Consider the following 20,002-nt stretch of genomic DNA (forward strand, 5'->3'; position numbering starts at 1 on the left):
TACTTGTACATACAAAATCACTATATTGTTTTTTGTTTTGTTTTGTTTTTCGAGACAGGGTTTCTCTGTATAGCCCTGGCTGTCCTGGAACTCACTCTGTAGACCAGGCCTGCCTCTGCCTCCTCTGGGATTAAAGGTGTGCGCCACCACCGCCCAGCAGTCACTATATTGTACACATATATGCACACAGTTTACAATCCTTTATACAGCCCACACTGTTCTACACCTATAGTAAGACAGACATGAGTTACTGATTAACTTTGAGGGGATACTGTACTAATGAAATGATCTGTCCCATTGACAGAATTAAAAAAAAAACCCACATGGTTTTACATTTTGGGGTATAATAGTAACTAATACCACTAACTGTAAGCCAGGCACTGTTTTAAATAATTCAGACAAATGAATTATTTAATCCTTTTCACTATCCAGTGAAACAATACGACCATTATTCCCATTTCACAAATCACAAATCACAAACCAAAAAGGTAAGACACAGTAAGGTTGAACCCTCCAGGAGAACTGGGTCTTTTCAATTATTGTGATCAATGTCTGATATCTTAGCACCTAAGAGATGAGACAGGAACCAGTTTAGGCTACATAGCTAATCCTGTCTCAAGATGTAGTAATAATAATAATTGGACCTTGCCTAGTAGTGGTGGCGCACGCCTTTAATCCCAGCACTCAGGAAGCAGAGGCAGGCAGATCTCTGAGTTTGAGACCAGTCTGGTATACAAAGTGAGTTTCAGAATAGCCAGGGCTATACAGAAAAACCCTGTCTCAAAAAACAAACAACAATAATAGCCGAGCCTAAAACATAAAAAAAAAACCTAGGAATGTACTATATATCTAACCTCTACCCTTAAGCTCCTTTAAACTGGATTTCTTAGTCCTTCAAATAAAATCCAAACTGATTACTCTAAGTGAATCCAGAAACTTGTCTCATTTGGCTTCAGCCTCATAAGACACTTGATAATGTAAACAGGAAAGCTGCCAATTTCCAGTAAATCATGTTTTGTATTTATTAAACAATACTATAAAAATTCAGATGAAAACCCTTATTGTAATTCAAACTGGAGGGATTTTTTTTTCTTGTTGATGATGTTCAGAAACTGGTCCAGCTGTTTCTCCAGCTGCCTGGGAGTTCCAGAGAAACAAATCAGCCAATCAGTTCACATTCTACATTCTGAAAGGGACAGTGCGTTCCCTTTTGTTTTCATGTGGCATCTATATTTAAATTATAATGCAGAAGCTACCCAGTACTGAATGCACACATTTACATAACTGGTGTCAGAGGTCTGCAGCAGAAGCAAAGGGGGTTAGAACGGATGGGGGGGATTATTCTATCCATCTTCTTATCCTTTTATGATGAGGTAGGTCACTGCTGTGCAGACCTGCTTTAAGTCCACCTATCCTAGTCTATCCTAGTGGAGCTGAGCTTGGCTAAAGAGAGAAAATTTCACAAGTTTTTGCATACTTGGGTCTTTTTGTCCTTGGTTAGAATGTGTATGGTTAAACATTGTGTGCTCATTGCTGTAAAGTTTTCACGCTATTCAGCATTTCCTCAGGAACTATTTGTCCACAAAGCCTGCAGCATCTGTTGAGCTAAACAACCAATTCATATACGGGAAAGCCAAACTAGAGAATTCTAGCAAAGTTTTCAGACGTCAGGCATCTGCAGTAAATATGGCCTATGCTCTCCAGAGTTTAGCCATGTAGAGGCGATTGCTTGGGAGGAACAAGCTTGCATAAGCGTGGAGAGATGGTGCTCTTGCTTAAAAAGATTGGTAATAAAAATCCGAGAAAGCTGGCGGGACAGCCAGGTTTGACAAGAGACTTGTCACGGGATTGAAGTCAAGACTGAAAACACTGTTTTCATCTCTGCTAGACTCTATGATGTCTTCTGACTTCTCTGAAGACTGGCTTTTTCAGCTTCCTCTGCATCTCCTTGATGGAAAAAATGGGTGGCCCCACCCCAACCCTTCACACCCTCTGACCCCCCTGACAACAGAGGCTCCACATCCCAGTGCTAAATTCCCAGGAAAGAGGAATTTAAGTCTAATTTTAGCTTAAGGCAGATGGATGTCTACCTCTTAGTCAATTGTGTGGATACTGGGTAAGGACCTGGGCTCCTAAACAGTGTGATAAGGTTTCGCAGCATTGCATGGGAGGAGATTCACACGAACTAGTTCAATTTAGCCAACCCATGAAGCATCCACACTACAACAAAGCATGACACACATGAGAGACACAAGCTTTTTATTTGTCAGTTGAATAGAAAAAAAGAAATGAAAAAATAATGGGCTACAGGTGAGTTTGCACTCAAGTCCTCTGAGCCCCACATTGTGTGCATCTCTGTATTGCAAATCTACCCTTGTCTCTACTAATAAGGTTAAATACTTTTTAATTATGTTATCTGCCAACAACCATCAGCCACATGAACAGGGCCATTGTGAACAACTGTCAGCTCGTACTGATGCCAACTCTCTCCTGTGTGGAGAGAGTTTCCTGGAAATTTTTCTCTTCGTTGCTTCAAGAAATTCCACACATTGTCTACAAGTAGCTCCACACTTGTCCTCAAATTAGGTGCTCAGTGACCAAAAATGACATCAGGAGACCTGGTGTGCACCTTTTAGTCAGTGTCTGCAAGAAAATGAGCCATTCTCTTTGCCGTTTTACTGTGAGCATGTATAAAAGAGAAATCAAGAGTGAGATCTTGGTTAATTAGCACATTATAGCTTTGGCATACTAACTGAAAACGGAGTCACATTAATATACAGCCATGTCATTGTCCATTGCAAGTGACATTTCAGGGGGAAAAAAAAGGCAGTGATCCATCTAATACCAACTTCAGCCATGATATGCTCATGTCACTGTGAGTCACCCAGCCAGGGCCCCTTTTGCATGCTAAGGAGAAAGTTCCCTCTTCATGTTTAATTTTTAACTTTTCAAAAATAAATTGTATTTACTTTCTGTTGCCTGCAGGTATGTATGGGCACCATTTACATGCCTGGTGTCCTCATAGACAGAAGAGGGCATTGGATCACTTGGGACTGGAGTAGCTGACAGTTGTGAGGCACCACATAGATGCTGAGAACTGAACCCTGAACCTACGGAACAGCAGCCAGGGTTCTTAACTGCTGAGCTAACTCTCTAGTCCTCCAGTTTTTCACCTTTACAATGCATGTGAAAGTCTCCCTCGGGCATCTCTAGGGTCTCTGGGTACAGAAGATGAAGAATGCTGCTGCATAGCTCTTAAGCTCATTCAGTGAGAACTCAGAACTTAGCAGCTGAAGAGAGAAATGGCTTTCTAATTGCATCTGTGCAGAAAATGCTGATTCTGAGTTCCAGGCCAGGAATAGCCACAGCCATTTATTTTTCCCTTCCTATGTTTTCCAAATGAGTCATAAAAGATGCTGTATATTCCAGTAGTGTGCCATGAAATGGAGCCATGAGAGATGGAAAATGGACATTGCTGTCTTCTTGATGAATCCGGCTTTTTGGTGTCATTCGTGAGGGTAGAATAACTTACAGGAAACAGACATGAGAAGACTCCAGGCCAGCCACTTCTGGAGCTCTGTGCCATGTCTCTGCTCTTCACGTGGATCCTCACCCATGCTGCTGGCCTTTGAGAATGTCGGACGCAATGCTTTTTAGCCCTCCCTTTAGATTAGAATCACCCAGGGGCTTTAAAAACAAAAACAAAAACTGTGTTGGGGCTGGAGAGATGGCTCAACAATTAAGAGCATTTACTACTCTTGAAGGTTTGATTCCCAGCAACTGCATGCTGGCTCACAACGGTCTATAACTCCAGTTCCAGGGGATTCAACAGCCTCTTCTGGCCTCTGCAAGCTCCTGTACATAAGGTATTTTTAGGGGCTGGAGAGATGGTTCAGTGGTTAAGAGCACTGACTGCTCTTCTGAAGGTCCTGAATTCAAATCCCAACAACCACATGGTGGCTCACAACCATCCGTAATGAGATCTTGGGTGTCTGAAGACAGCTACAGCGTACTCACATATAATAAATAAATAAATCTTTAAAAAGAAAAGGTATATTTATATAAATCTTTCCTTATTTATATCTTTAATGTGTCTCTGTATGAATGTATGCCACATATGAACAGGTACCCACGGAGGCCAGAAGGAGATGTTGGATCCTCCAGAGCAGGCATTATGGGGGTTAGGAGCGTCAAATGTGGGTGCTGGGAACCTAACTTTGGTCCTTTTAAAGAACAGCAAGTGCTCTTAAACATTGAAGCATCTCTTCATTCCTATAAAAAATAATATTTTTTAAAGGCATGTAGATTCTACCAATTAACTTAGGATCTAAGAGGTAGAGTTGGATATCACTCATTTATAAAACCTCCTAGGAGACCTAAGTGAAATACCAGAGGTAATACTGAAAGGAAATAAAACTTGAGACCTGTGATTCATAAGAGTTGTTTGTGAGCTTTGAAACCTGGGGCTGAGAACATAGCAGAACAGACCAGGACATGCCCACCCCTAGCTTCCAAGCCTCGTGGTCGAATCCACTGTCTCCTGTGTGAGATACGTTTCGACCCGGAGCTCCGCCATTAAAAAAACCTTGTGTTGTTACATCAAGGTGTTGTGTTCTATTCGTGATTCTTGGGTGCACGCCGAATCGGGAGCTGAGTGGGGGTTTCCCCACTAGGTTCTTTCAACACCCCCTAATACCAGATTAGACTTAAAGATAACCTGATCATCTAGATCAATGCTGATCTCTATTTCACTATTATCCCATAAAGGAGCCTGTTTAGACTTTGGTCCTTCCTCTCCCCACCCCAAGAGTTGAATGCAGATGTGTATCTGGTTATGTAGGGTACAAATAACTGTGTTTTACACATATATAAAGATATGGCTTTCACCCTCTCTGGAGCAATTTTTCCCCACGGGAGTTCTAGCAAGCCCACTTACAATGAATGTCTGCTTGAACTGCACTGACAACCCCCACATCAGCAGTTTAGAACACAGAAGTTTACATTTCACCTGCACAGCATCTGCACTGATCAGCAGAGTTATTCTGAGTCATCTTCTAGACAGCTGGGTCATTACCTAGACGGAAAGAACAGAGGGGAGGGAGTGGGGGCCAGGGAAATGGCAGGGGCAAGCTTGGACTGGATAGCCAAACACTGACTCAAAAAACAAACAACCCACAAGAGAGGACCCTTCCTCTCCAGCTTCTGCCTCAAGGCCCTCCAGAGGTGCCACCTACCTTTCAAGGAACAAAACAAGTCACATGATACAAGCAGAGCTTAATAAGATGGGTATCAGTTTCTAGACCAGTGATTTTCAACCTTTCTAATACTCTGGCCTTTTACTACAGTTCTGTGGTTCTGCCCTGGGCTTCCTCCCTCAGGGTGTCCAGGCGCTGCTGCTGCACAATGGGAAGGAAAGGATGAAGCCGAGCGGGGGTGGGGGTAGGGGGGTGGATGAATGAATGGGCAGGATCTTGGTCCACCTGTGCAGAATGGCGAGCATTCTCTGAGGATTTCAGTGTTACAACTCTCTCAGACAACATTCATGTGCATGTATTTTACTTGGGGTGAACAAGGACTATATGAACCTTGGAGAGTGGGAAGGGATTTTTGGTGAACATACACTGACTGAGGCTTAAGGTACTGGGAATGCCTTATTTGCATGGAGAGGCACCCCAGGTGCTTGCCAGGCAGGTTCTTATTGGGAGAAAGGGAGTTGAACCTGCAATTTTGCCAAGGACTACTTGGCACTCCTCAAGTAGAAGATGTGGGGGTTGGGCTCCCCAGATAAGGTCAGATGGAGAAGAGGGAGCCCTACTAGAAAAAGAAGACCCCTGGGCTGGAGAGATGGCTCAGTGGTTAAGAGCACTGACTGCTCTTCCAGAGGTCCTGAGTTCAGTTCCCAGCAGCCACATGTGGCTCATAACCATCTGTAATGGGATCTGATGCCCTCTTCTGGTGTGTCTGAAGAGAGCTACAGTGTAGTCATATAAAATAAATAACTAAATCTTAAAACAAAAAAGAAGTCCTCCATTTTGCACCTAGCCCAGGGAACTGCACAGTCATGGTCCACTATGACCTTAGTAGTAACAGGGTTTTCCAAAATAGTTCCTCGTGGTGTGGTGGCCCCCCAACCCTAAAATTATTTTCATTGCTATTCATAACTGTAATCTTTCTACTGTTATGAATCATAACATAAATATCTGTTTTTTCCTACGGTCTTAGGCAACCCCTGTGAAGGGTCATTTCACCTCCGAAAGGGTTGTGACCCACAGGTTGAGAGCAACTGTTCTAGTCATTAGTGAACAGTCTAAAGAATCGGCAATCTTCTCACGTGTGTGCACTGTGATTTTAAGAGACATAATATCAGTGGCTAAGAGCAGTATTGCTCTGCAGAGGTCCTGAGTTCATATTCTGATACCTATATCAGCTGATTCACAACTTCCTCCTACTGAGGCTCCAACTGGCTTCTGAGAAAACCTGCACTCATGTGCATGAGTGTACACTTATACAGACGTGTTGTGTGTGTGCAGGTGACTTTGGAAGCTAGAAGACAGAGTTGGGTCCTCTGAAGCTGGAATTTTCTGATGTGTGTGCTGGGAACCAAACTCCAGTTTGTTGCAAGAGAAGCATACACTCTTAACCACTAAGCCATCTATCTCTCCAGCCCAGAATTTTTGTTTTGTTTAAAGAAATAAGTCAGGAAAGGAACTTTAAGACATAGAATAAATTTAAAGAAAAATAAGTATTTTAGCATAAATTGATATGACTCAAAATATTCAATATGATTTTTTTAGATTCTTGTGTTAATTTATTACAAAAACTGTGTTGAGGAACTAGGAAGATGACTTAGACACACCACACACACACACACACACACACACACATATATGCATGGACATGGACATATGTGGGAGATCCAATCATGGTCTCACAGCTCCTCCAGGAAAGGACAATATGGAAAGGGAAGGCCTTTGCTGCCTGCCCTGCATCTACCACACCAGTGGTAGAACACGTGCTGAGCATGCACCAGGTCAGGTCCAGGACCACAATCAATCAAACAAGATCCTATAGGAAGAAAGGGAGGAGGGGGGAAGGAAATGAAAGGAAGAGGGGAAAAAGAAAAGGAAAAAGGAGGAGAGAGAAAGCAGACATTCTTTAGCAGGGGACCAGTTTGTTGTGACTATGTGACAGACGGATACACATTTTCACAAAGCCAGGCCTCAGGTCTTTCAGGACTTCCAGGGAGACAGGTGATGGATGGGTCTCAGGGTTGCTCATCCCACTGCTTCCATGACTCTGTCCTTGACCTGTTTCCTAAAGTCTCTCTCCATAGACACAGCTCTGCGGTCCTGTTTCCCTTCATGAGTTAGGCGTCTGGCTTTGGCCTGGCATTTCAATACCAGGAACTGATTGTGACGCCAGGATGACAGCTTAAATCTTCATCTGTGACCCCAACAATCAAGGACAGCGAGGGCCTTGGGGAGAGGTTGCCGAGGAATGAGCAATGCTGCCATCTTGTGGAAGACAGGAGTTAAGTTCTTTGAGGAGGTCATGGCTAACAATGACTAACAAAAAATGGCTAAAAAAAAAAAAAAAAAAAGAACTTCAAGGAGTAAGGATTGCAGTAGGGCCCTGAAATTTACTTATCATGTAACTTGTGTGGTTTGACTTTCTGTAACTTTTAAGAGTGGATCTCATTTTAAATAAGTTTATTCCACTAATAAATTAAATCTGAAAGAGAACACCCCCCACACACTCAAGGTATTTAAGACATCTGATTATATTAACATTTGTCATGGCTCTCTACCAGGAACTAGCTGAATAATTTTCATAATTCAAATTTGTTTTCTTGTAGGTAAAATGTGGGCTATGATGATACTTAAATGGTAATTCTTCCTCTATTATCTTTCTATTGAATTTACCAAACCTTTATCGGCTATAGGAACTCTCATTCATCTCTTATATAGATAACCACACAACAGAAAGTAAATGGGGAGCTTTAGTCAGTGAAGTGAGGCAGGGTTGCAGAGCATAGTGGTGTCCTCCGGACACAACAGGACAGATGCAGTCATGAACTCACAGTGGCTGTTCTTGCCTGCACAAAAGTTGGGGAAATGGATTAGTGATTAAGGGCCCTTATTACTTTCCCAGAAGCCCATGTCGATTCTCAGCACATGGTGGCTCTCAGATATAAGTCCAGTTCCAGGAGATGAATAGCCTCTCTGACATCTGTGGTGGCATCAGGCACACACATGGTCCAGACAACAGGCAACAAACACATAAAATTAAAAACTAAATAAACCCAATTTTCAAAAATGTTAAAGATCTACACTGTAGCAATATCCAATTAAATCTACTCAAATTGATCCTGGAGGGCTTTTCTTGCTAACCACTCCAATGTTCTGGGTTCCAGAATGAAAGACACATATACAGAGCCTATATACATATACATATATATTTTTGTTTTGGTTTGGTTTTTTGTTTTTGTTTTGTTTTTGTTTTTGTTTTTTTGAGACAGGGTTTCTCTGTGTAGCCCCTGGCTGTCCTGGATCTCACTCTGTAGACCAGGCTGGTCTTGAAGTCAGAAATCCGCCTGCCTCTGCCTCCCAAGTGCTGGGATTAAAGGTGTGCGCCACCACCGCCGGGCTTATATTTTTATATGCCTTAAACAGCTCAATGACTGGGCTACTTCCTAACCTCCATGTGCCTAATCCACCACCCCCCATATTCTCAAGTTATTACTTGCTGCAGGATTTTCCCTGTCCAATTACATTAGTGCAGAATGGGGTCTGTGATTGGACAGGGAAAAGGGAGGCGGGGCTAAGAGTTGGGGAGAGAGAGAGAGAGAGAGAGAGAGAGAGAGAGAGAGAGAGAGAGAGAGAGAGAGAGAGAGAGAGAGAGAGAGAGAGAAAAGAAGAAGGAGGAGGAGGAGGAGGAGAGGAGGGGGAGAGGGAAGAGAGAGAGAGAAAGAAGAGGAGGAGGAGGGGGGAAGAGGGGAGAGAGAGAGAGAGAGAGAGCATCTCAGGATAGAAGGTGGAGGAGGAGGAGGAAGATGATGGCTGGGGATGTGAACCCATGTGGCATTTACCAGCCACAAATAGTTGTGGTATCGTACGGTTAGATTAATTGGAATAAAGCTTCTATCATCAATTGGCTCTGAAATTATTGTATTGGCATCTTGTAAATTGTAATATTATTGATACATAAATCTGATTGGTTAATTAAGCTTTAAGTGTCTTGATTCTACCAGTTACTGGGTATTGTGATAAGCAGCCTCGAGGTTGGCGGTTCCATTTAGTTACTGGAATGTGGGATCGCCGACTACATGGGTTTATGGCTGAGGAAGAACTAGGGATGCCAGGGACAAGCGAACAAGAGCTGAGAACACAGCTATCAGGCACAGTGGAGGCTAGCTGGAGAGAGTTGCCAGCAGTGGCACCCTCGGAGAGCCATCGCGGTTCGGTTTTCTAAAATATTTCCTGCAACAATTACTTACTAAAATCTATATTCCATCTTTGCTGCCCTAGACCCAGATGTGCAGCCGTTATGGGCTTCGATCCTCAGCTCCTATTTGGCGGCTATTCTCTCTGTCCCGCACCTCTCAGGCATGGCGTCTCTCCCCTCCCCTCCCCTCCCCTCCCCTCCCCTCCCCTCCCCTCCCCTCCCCTCCCCTTCCCTCCTGATGGATCCTTCCTCTGTCCCTTGCATGGAAATCCTAAAAGTCCCACCTTTTTTCTCCCTGAGTCTCACTCTGGAAGTGCAGATTCTCAGTGCAACTTTGGGGACCCAGATTAACATAATACAAGCAGCACCTGACCAAACCCACAACACTGCACAATGCCAAGCCAGTCGACATTCTAGCATGGAGAGGGGAGGGATCGTGAAACACATTCCCTGAGGAGCTTCTGACTGCCAATGGCTCCTGGGAGAGGGAGAGTCAATTTTATTTAAGGAAGTGGTCCATCTGCTCCAGTGGTTGTCCGCACACAAGAGTATGAGTAACTCAAATTAAACTCAATGGGAGAAGAAGAGGAGGAGAAGGTAGAGGAGGAGGAGGGAGAGGAAGAGGAGGAGGGAAGGAGAAGAAGAAGGAGAAGAGGAGGCTGGGGCATAACTCTGGGAAGAGTTATGGAGAGCAGTCGAGGATAAATATGTTCAAAATAAATTGTATGAAATCTATAAGAATTAATAACAGTATTTTTAAAAAGCAAGGTCGGTTCATTCCAATCCCATAGTTATTCTGTGTTAATAGGATTTAAAAATTTTTATGTGTATAAGTGGTTTCCCCCAAACATACATCTGTGCATCTCTTGCATTCTGGTATCCATGGACAGGATGTCAGAACCGTTGGAGCATAATTTAAAGTGACAAGGCCAATCAGTGGTCCTCAGTTTCCACATACTGAAGGCTAGGCGAAGAATTGCATCTTATGCGTGGACTGTTCCCTTTACTTGTATATGACTAGAGACTAGACTAGACTAATGAACTCACGTGAGATAATTAGACATAATGACTGGAGTAAATACATACTATCCCAGCTAATTTTTGTCAACTTGACACAGTTCGAGTCAAAGAAGAACCTCAATTGGAGAAATTCCCCTGTTATATTGCCTTAGGCAAGCTTGTGAGATATTTTCTTGATTGCTAATTGATAGAGGAGGGGCCAGCCCACTGGGGTCAGTGGCACTCCTGGGCAGGTGGTTGTGGGTGCTATAATAACACAGGCAGAACAAGGAATGAGGAGCAAGCCAGTAAACTGCACCCCTCATGGCTGCTCTCTGGATCAGTCCTGTCCTCTGAGACCCTGCCCCTCCAGGATGGATTACAACTAACTGTAAATGGGACAAACCTTCTCCCCATATTGTTTTTGGTCAGTGTTGTGCTATCACAGGAATAGAAACCTAATTAAGACATGTGCTAACTGGAATGCTAAGGTTTTGTATGTAGAGGGCTGTGCAGAGCTATAAAAGAAGATAACTGAAAGCTTACAGCAGTCTCCAGTATTTTATACTGGGAACACCCTGAAATGAAGAAGATGTGGCTATTTGGTGATTGAGGCTATTATTAAAACAGGGCATGAGATGAGAACTGGAGTATATGTGAAAGATGTATAAGAAATTTGAGTGGAACACAGATTTTCTGAGAAGTGTTACTTAGAATACTGGATGCACAGAGACCAAACTGGATGATCTTGAAAAGGAGCCTCAGATGCTGTAAGTGGCTGAGATATCATTCTCAAAGGACTTTAAGAGGAACAAACTCTCAGGCCTCGTGTATGCTAATGCATGCTCTACCATTGAGCTGTACACCACCCCATACTTCTTATTGTATTTCATGCACTATTTCACATTTTAAAAATTGAATGCCATATACTAGGCTCCAATCCAGGCTAATGCAAAACTGATAGAGCTCTGTGAATGTTTGTGGATAAGAAGTGAGTAAGGGGCTGGAGAGATGGCTCAGCCATTCACAGCATTGGCTGTTCCTCCAAAGAACTGGGGTTCATACACCCTGCATTTTCATTGATCCTGGACACATTTTTCTTTAATACTACACGCTTTACTGAAACCTTAGATTCCAGTCGGATCTGAGAAAGTCATTTCAAAGCTTACTCCCTTCTTTAGGAAGAAAGAATTTTCTGGAGGGATGAGACAGATCTCATCGCTGCTCTTGTGGGTCCCTTGCCTGACAAGTATGCTGTTAATCCCGTTGACGAAAGGACAAATAACTCCTGTAACTAACAACCAGACTCCATAGCTTGGATTGCTACTGGCTGATAGTTTATGGTACTTTAGCAAACAGATTGCATGGCTTTCAAGAAAAATAATTTGATTCTGCCAAATCTTTGTTTTAATAGAGACAAGGCTTTCATTTTGTGACAGAAAAACAAAACAAAGAGGCCATGCTTATACCAATACAATACTTAAGTTTCCTAAGTGAATGGAGTTTTAGAAACAAGATTGTATCTAAGGAAATACATTAATCTGGTTGTGGGCTTTTTTTTTTTTGGACTTGTATACTTCAATTGTCCATTGTTCTTCTTTGCATAGGCCTTTCTATGTAGTCATAAAAACATTTTCTTAGAAACCATTATCAAATACAAGGAAAGGATAAAGAACTCTTTTGCTACGATGCAGAAATGGCTCTATCTATTATTCCATTTGTGTACAACTTTATTATTAACTAGAACCTTTTTCATTTTATGACACTGTGGTGGTTTGAATAAAAAAATTACCCCTGCCTCAGGTTCACAGTCAAGCACTTGGTCTCCAGTTGGTGATGTTTTGCAAGGTTATGGGACTTTTAGGAGGTATGGTAGTTTGAGTGAATATGGACCCCATAGGCTTGTAGGGAGTGAAACTTTTAGGAGGTGTGGCCCTGTTGGGGTAGGTGTGGCCTTGTTGGAGGAAGTGTGTTACTGAGGGGAGGGCTTGAGAAGTTCAAGTCAAGCAGGAATGGCTCTCTTTTCTTCCTGTCTGAAGATCTAAATGCAGTATTCTCAGTTATCTCTCTAGCACCATGTCTGCCTACATGCTGCCATACTTCCCTCTGAACCATAAACCAACCCCATTTAAATGTTTTCCATTATAAGGGTTGCTGTGGTCATGGTGTCTCTTCCCAACAATAAAAACCCTAAAACAGGATGTGGAGCCTTGCTGAAGAAAGTATGCCACTTGGGATGGGGCTTGGAGAGCTTGTTGCCTTACCCTGTAGACTTAGGTTTTTTGTTTGTTTGTTTGTTTGTTTGTTTTTTAAAAACCTACGTTAAAAAGAATTCTTAAAAGCTTCAACCTCCACTGACCAAAGGTAGGGGAGGAAGATGGCTAATGGGACACAAGGACTGGATCTGTAGAAGTATCCTTGGAGTGATTCTAATCTTCATTGTTAACAGTCCAGTCCACTAGCAAAACACCAAACATGGATCAGCAGCAGCTGCTCAAACCAGAAGTAATTGTAAGTCTCCACCAATTAGCAGGAGTCCACTGAAGCAGCAAGAATCAGCCAGAACATCACAGAAGTTCTTTGATGTGTTTCTCTGTACAAAGCCACCACAAGATCGGCAAAGAAAGCAAGGTGAACCAATGCAAGACGGTTGTCAGTGAAGCAGAGCATCAGCAAAGCCCAATGAAAACCAGCAAGGCGAACCAATGCCAGAGTATCACCCACTCTCTGCTGGGTTCTACTTATGCTCTTTCTAAATATCAAGCAAAATATCTCAGGCTCTTTCACCAGACAGCTTCCAGAAAACACCACATGTCTGTGCTCAGCAAAACACCCTCTCATGTGTCTACCTCAATAAAACATCCTCTTATAATACAGCTTCCAGAAAAAAAAACATCACTTGACACAACTGAGTCTGCAACAAAACCAGAAGTTCGCACTTTCACACCCCACTTCCTTTCTGCCTCCTCTGCTCCCTGTGTATAACTAAGATGTGATTAGCAAGCCTCTTGTTCCTCCCACAATGCCTGCTTGTTGCTTTGCCTTCCCCGTCATTATGAACTCCGCCTCAGGAACAGTAAACTAAAATAAACCCTCCCTTCTGTAAGTTGATCATAGTGTTGTATCACAGGAGCAAAAACCTAACTAAGTCAGAAGTCAACAGCAGTTCTGAAGACCGTGGCCATTTCGGTTTTGGAGGATGACTGCCCCGAACAGAGCTTAGACAGCTTTAACAGGCTAGTCTCGCTAGAGCTGTGAGAGCTAATGCTACATTTTAAGTTTTAATTACTGTGTCTAAGAGATACTTAAAACAAAATGCCTGTAACCTGTAAGCCCCTTGTCCAACAGATACTTCCTGAAAGTCTGGAGGCTATTGCTTATGAAAGATAACAAGTCACAAGTTTTTGCTCCCCTAAACAAGTACATTTGACCCAACTGCATCAGATGTCCTTGGTCACAAGTAGGCAGGAGGTATGTCAGGATGTATGCTTGCCCTGATTGGGCCTGATGGGACATACATAGCTTTATGAGTTTGCCTTTATAAGCCTCTGCACAAGGTGACTCACTGCCATTTTCTGGGAACCCCAGAATGGTCCTGGCTTTGAAAAAAAACGCATTCTTCAGATTTGGCTCAAACCTGTAGTGGTTTTATTCTCACCTGGCAGGATTAGCAGAGCCTGGGAGAGAGTAGCGCTGAGAGTAATACCCAATGTCGAGAGCTCGCTCATTCAAGAGGTTTCAAAGAAGAGCAGATACTCCATCAACAAGAGCCTAGAAGACAGACATGTGATATTTTAGTAAAGGATGTCATTGCATCTGCCTACGCCCTAAAGACTTGCTTGAGAATAAAATTTTAAAGTAATGGACTAATTTCTTTAGTGAAGGAAAGTTCAGAACAGCCTGTAGTGGCTTGAGTAAGAAATGTCCCTGCTCCTGTAGGCTTATATATTTGAATACTCATGGCACTGTTTAGGACAGTTCTGGGTAGGCATAGCCTTACTGAAGGAAGTATGTTACTGGTGGTGAGGAGGGTTGAAAGCCCATACATAGCCTTGCTCCACTTCTAATTTATTCTCTCTGCTCCCTATGTGTTGGTGGAAATAATAATCTCTCAGCTTTCTGCTCCAGCTCTCTGCTGCCGTGCCTCCCTGGCCATTATGGACTCTTCTCAGGAACCCGAAGCTCCAATAGATTCTCATTCTATAACCTACTACTGGTCATGGTGTCTAATTACAGTAACAGAATAGTAATTGATACAGAGGTTGGTACTAGGCAGGGCCTGGGTTGAGGGTGTTGCTGTGAAGACTCCAACCAGTCGGGTGTTGGTTTGTTTTGGAAGAATGTGGAAAGTTTGGACTAGAAAAGTGCTTGGATGTTGTAAGCAGGATTTAAAGAGCCGTTCTAGTAGAAACCTGGAAGACAGTAATGCTGATAGCAATGCAGACTGTGGAAGTCTGACTCAAGAAGTTTCAGAAGGGAACAATACTATCCATTGGGCTAGAGACCGTGATATTTTGACAAGGTCTCTAGCAGCCTTCTGCCCATGTCCCAAAAACATGCCTGCAGCTAAATTTAAAAGTAAAGGCACAGTTTCTTTGGTGGAAGAGATTTGGTGGCACACGCCTTTAATCCCAGCACTTGGGAGGCAGAGGCAGGCAGATTTCTGAGTTCGAGGCCAGCCTGGTCTACAAAGTGAGTTACAGGACAGCCAGGGCTATACAGAGAAACCCTGTCTCAAAAAACAAAAAACAAAACAAACAAAAAAAATTGAATCTATGATGTGGTTATTAAGAATAATGATTATGTAGGTCTACAGTGAAAAAGAGCAACTGGAGAATAAAGAAATACAAAATGTATAGTTTGGAGAGACGAGTACTAGGAAGCCTAATGTTGTGGTCAAGATGTGTGTTGATTGGCTGTAGGTGTTAATGAGATTTGTGTGATTAAAGAGACCTCCTTCTCTTCACTGGATCAAAGGGAAGGGTGCCTCCAAGACAAGACCCCACCCAGCTAAGATGGCCTAAGGATTTCCCTGTTTCTAGAAATCAACAGCATGCAAAAGTTGCTGTTCATATGATCCAAGGGGGCAAGGGTCCATCCTAAACTAACAACCAAACTCAGCAGTATCATCCACATAGAACTGGCTTTAGGAACATGAAAGGTTCATGCACTAGGGCTGACTTACTGCAAAAAAAAAAAAAAAAAAAGTCCTGAGAAATCAACGTATAAAGACGTAAAGATAACGCCTGGGTTGTGGCAGAGATGTCAGAAATGTTAGAGCAGTGAGACATCATAGTGGAGAGCGTCACACGGTGGGGGGGGGGCAGGAGGGGGGAGCAGGAGGGGGAGGAGAGGGGGAGTAGAAATACCACACACAACAAAGCTGGAGGGTGGCCCAGATACCGGGCACAGAACAACAGGATTTGAACATTTCCCTGCTGGGTTTTCATCTTGCTTTGATCCAACCTTTTGTCACTGTGTCCCCATTCTTCCACTTAAAAATGGAAATGTATATCCTGTGACATTATACACTGGCAACATATAACCATATAATTTATATTTTGATTTTATAGGGGGTCATAGTTAAGAGATTGTCTTGAGTTTCAGATGAAATTTTAGATTTGTGAACAGTGTTGAAACTGTTAAAAACTATGGGGACTTTTGAAATTGGACTAAATGCACTTATATCAGGAGAGGACCATGAGCCTAAGGAACCAGGGGTCCAAATGTAGTGTTTGAATAAGAAATGTCGGCCGGGCGGTGGTAGCGCATGCCTTTAATCCCAACACTTGAGAGGCAGAGACAAGAGGATTTCTGAGTTAGAGGCCAGCCTGGTCTACAAAGTGAGTGCCAGGATAGCCAAAACAAACAAAAACCAAAAAAACCAACAAACAAAAAAGAAATGTCCCTCATATCTTATATATTTGAACAGTTGGTCTCCACTAAGTGGTGCTGTTTAGCAAGGTTATGGAACCTTTAGGAAGTACAGTCTTGCTCAAAGAAATATTGTTAATCTCACCAAGTAAGAATAAGACCACTACCACAATTTTTAAGCCAAATTTGAGGCAAGATTTATTAAATTGTCCTGGCTAGGACAGTGGACACTGCCAAGGTCCATACTTGGGATTCCCAGAGAATGGTCCTGAATTACATTAGTCCAGTGCTTATAGAGGCAAAATCCACAAGGCTACTTTCGTACTTCCCACCTTTGTCCAATGAGGGCAAATACACACCTTGAGATACTTCCTGCCTATGTATCTCCCATCTATGTGTGATCAAGCACACCCTGTGCAATTGGGCAACCAACCGTGTTTACCAAAGGGAAAACATGTGGCTTGTTATCTTACATGAGCAACATGCCCCAGCATTCCAAAAAGTTATATGTCCTATAGGTTAGAATCATTTTTGCTTTTACAGATCTCTTAAACACAGTATTTTCAACTTAAAACATAATTTTAGCCACCCAGTACATCGCTGGGAGTTTATAACTTTGCTCTACTTCCTGCTTGTTCTCTTTGCTTCCTGAATATGTGTGCAATGTGATCAGCAAGCTACCTACTTTTACCATCATGCTTTCCTGCTTCGATGTCTTCCCCACTATTAAAGACTCCGAAAATATAAGCTAAAATAAACCTTCCTCCTATAAACTGTCATGGTTTTTTATCATAGCAACAGAAAAGCAACAGACACTTAACTCCTCTTCTGCTAAAAGCTTATCTAGTCTTCATTGGCTCCCTGATATAAGTGTTGTTATCACTTTCAGGAGACTAAGGAGACTGTGAGTGCTTGGATAAGTTTCCCTAAGCTTTAAAAACAAAACAACAAAAAGCAAGGAACCAGAAAATAAATGCCATTGGCTATGCTTTTCTCTCTCCCTCTCTCCAGTATATTCGTCATGCTTTGACCTTTCAGGGTAATTGTGGAAAATAGTAGTGCTTGCATAATAAAATAAGGAAAGAAAAAAGTCAAAATATCAACTAAATAACCAATAAACATTTAGCTAGAAACCTCCACGATGAGAAGAGAGAGAAAGGGAGAGGATGAAGGGAGGAAGAAAAAGGGAGAAAGAAAGAGAAATGAATAAACACATCAGAAGAAGTCAGAGGTCATGTTGGGGGTGTCTAAGCTTTATAATCCTGCTGTTTATTAGGAAAATAGCAGGCAGGGCTGGAGAGATGGCTCAGTGGTTTAGAGCACTGACTGCTCTTCCAGAGGTCCTAAATTCAAATCCCAGCAACCGCATGGTGGCTCACAACCATCTGTAATGAGATTGGATGCCCTCTTCTGGTGTGTCTGAAGACAGCTACACTGTACTTACATATAATAATAAATAAATTAAGAAAAAAACTTACTCTTAAAAAAAAAAGAAAAAAGTAAGAAAGAAAATAGCAGACAAACCAACAAAGGTCAGTGGAGTTACTTTCAGTTGGGTCTCACTGGATGAGAACTCCAACTTCCACTATTCTGTAGCAGAGTTGCCCAATTCTCTGTGTGTGTGTGTGTGTGTGTGTGTGTGTGTGTGTGTGTGTGTGTGTGTGTGTGTGAGAGAGAGAGAGAGAGAGAGAGAGAGAGAGAGAGAGAGAGAGAGAGAATGTGCACGTGCATGTGGGTATCCAGAGAGCCCAGAAGTGGGTGTCAGATTTCTTGTTAGTTCTGTTGGACTGTTGTGATCCCTCTGGGAAAGGGCTTTTCATGTTCACCCTGTGCTATAATTTCATAGAAAAAAATGTAAGCAGGAAACACACATATGTTTATTTACATTGACAGAACTGTGTAAAATCTCTCTCTGGGAAGTAAGCACCACCTCTGGCTGGTGTCTTTCCATGCCGAACATGGGATTCCTGGGCCAATTTAAATTCTTCGGGGTCCAATGTTTTTAACAGTTTCGTAGTCAAAAGGATGGGACACAGTGCCTGTCTTTAAACTATTGCTTTCTCTCCCAGAGGGCTTACAGTCAGAGGTCGGCCTAAAACAGCTCACAGTGAGGGAAGAGTTAATTATCTAATCCACAAATATGTGAGGATAGGATTATATCATAACCCAAGGATATAATAAATGTTTATGAGTTTATTCTGACATAAAAAGCAATTAAGTAAACAAATAAATGGAAGGGAAGGGGCAATTACTACTCACAGAAGAATCCTAATTAATAATATAGAACAAACCCAGCTTTTTAGGGCTGCTAGAGTCCTAGTAAGTTAATAACAATACCATGTTAACCAAACGATCATGGATAAAAATAATTAGAAATTAGACATGCCACTATCATGTTCCTTTAGTTGGAAACACTGAGAATGGAACACTACCTTTCTTTTTAGGTAAAATACCAAAAAAATCAAACAAAAATCTGTGATTTCAGTCTAATGAAAAAACAGATAAACCCAAACTGAAGTACATCTGCTGGTTTCCTAGTTACTGTAATTGAAGAGTGTCAAGACTGTGAAAGACAAACATGATGGAGAACTGTTAGAGATACAGGAGCATAAAGACGCAAGAAAACTAGCTGGGTGTGATACTTGAGGAACACAGGCTGGAGGTTCAAAGAAAGTTCAATGCCATTGCAGTCTACAGAACGAGTTCCAGCTCCAGGCTGTCAATCAACCACCTGTCTTAAGAACAACAAAAGGCAAAACAAAATAAAACAAATGAAACTCCCAGAAGCTGGAGAGATGGCTCAGCAGAAAGAACACTTGCTGCTCTATTGGAGGACCTAAATTTAGTTCCCAGAACCCACATCAGGTGGCTCACAACACCAGTGCCAGAGATCTGGTCTCCTCAGCCACCCCCACACACATAAAACACACTCATATATACAGACACATAAATAAAAATAAATCTTTAAATCCAAAGGGTCAGTGAGATGGCTTAGTGGGTAAAGGCACTTGCTGCCAAGCTTGATGACCTGAGTTCAATCCCCAGAGTCTACATGGCAGAAATGGGAGAACTATGTCTGTGAGTTGTCCTCTGATATCTGTGGCATGCACATCTCCCCAAATTGATTAATTATGTGTAAAACAAAATAGAAGAAACGTGAAGACCAAATGTAATATAAGATCCTACCTCAGATCCTACAACAAAAAAATATTTTTTGAAAAATTATGATATCCAAACCAAGTCTGTGTCTTAGGATTTTCCTAATGTTAATTTCCTAGTTTTGATTAAATATGCTATGGTTAATCAAGTGTGACATTACCATTGCGGTAACGATGGAAAGAATGTGTAAGAGCTCTTCTATTATCTTTGGAACTGCTTCATAATTCTAAAAGTGTTCTAAAAGTAATAGAATTCATTAAAATTAAAATTGTATGTAAATAATACAAAATTGTGCTTCTTCTGTTTTCTAAGTCTGGTTTATTTATTTTGTATGTATGGGTGTTTTGCTTGCCTGTATATCTGTGTACCATTTTGTGTGCCTGGTCCCAAGCAAGCCAAAAGAGGTTACTGGACCCCTTAGGTCTGGTGCTTCAGATGGTTGTGAGCTGACATGTAGATGCTGAGACTTGAACCTAGGTCCTCTGGAAGAGTAGCCAATACTCTTTAGCCACTGAGCCATCTCTCC

The sequence above is a fragment of the Mus musculus genome, chromosome 2, assembly GCF_000001635.26.
Source record: "Mus musculus strain C57BL/6J chromosome 2, GRCm38.p6 C57BL/6J".
Lineage (NCBI taxonomy): Eukaryota > Metazoa > Chordata > Mammalia > Rodentia > Muridae > Mus > Mus musculus.